Source organism: Nannospalax galili, unplaced genomic scaffold, assembly GCF_000622305.1.
Source record: "Nannospalax galili isolate Female #2095 unplaced genomic scaffold, S.galili_v1.0 scaffold877, whole genome shotgun sequence".
NCBI lineage: Eukaryota > Metazoa > Chordata > Mammalia > Rodentia > Spalacidae > Nannospalax > Nannospalax galili.
The window spans coordinates 76,122-76,816 of NW_008339926.1; positions in this window are offsets into that span (position 1 = coordinate 76,122).

Sequence of the window (695 nt, forward strand, 5' to 3'; positions counted from 1 at the left end):
ATCAATGACAGTCTTAGACCCTGGGAACTGTGTCTCTCCAACAAGATAATTTATTTTAAAAATCAGATAGTTTTTAAACATCCCAAGGAACCACCAGTCACATGGGATATTGCAGTCACATACAAAGATTTAGGGTACAAAGAAACAGGACATTTAGTCTGTTAGTTGGCACCAGAAGGATTCTTAGACTTTTACTCAAGGTTACCAAGGCCCATCAGGTAATTTATTGGCCACAATGTTTTCTTTCTTAGAGCTAAAAGCATGGTAAACTTTTAGTTTTTAGCTCAGGAGTAAACCTTTAACCTGGCCTAATCTCTTAGCTAGGGATAGCTGAGTTATTTGTTCAGGACAAGGAGATGTGCTAAGCGTTGTTGAACAAGACATTTTCCAACAGAACAGGGCGCCTGCACTTTTATGACTGGGCCACTTCCTCCTGCCAGTCTAGCAGTGTTCTGCAAGACAGGGATTATCACAGCCACTATTTTCACTGCCCCTCCCTTTAGCAGAGAATGCAGCCTGGACTTAAAAGTTTTAGGCTCACCTCACACTAGGGCCTGGCATCCTGGTTTCCTACAAATTTCCTTTCTTTTGGTTAAGTGAGCTAAGGGTTTGTCTATCTTGTTTAATTTTCAAAGAATCAGCTGTTAGATTCATTGTTTCTTTAAATTTCTTTCTTTTTTTCTATTTCATAAATT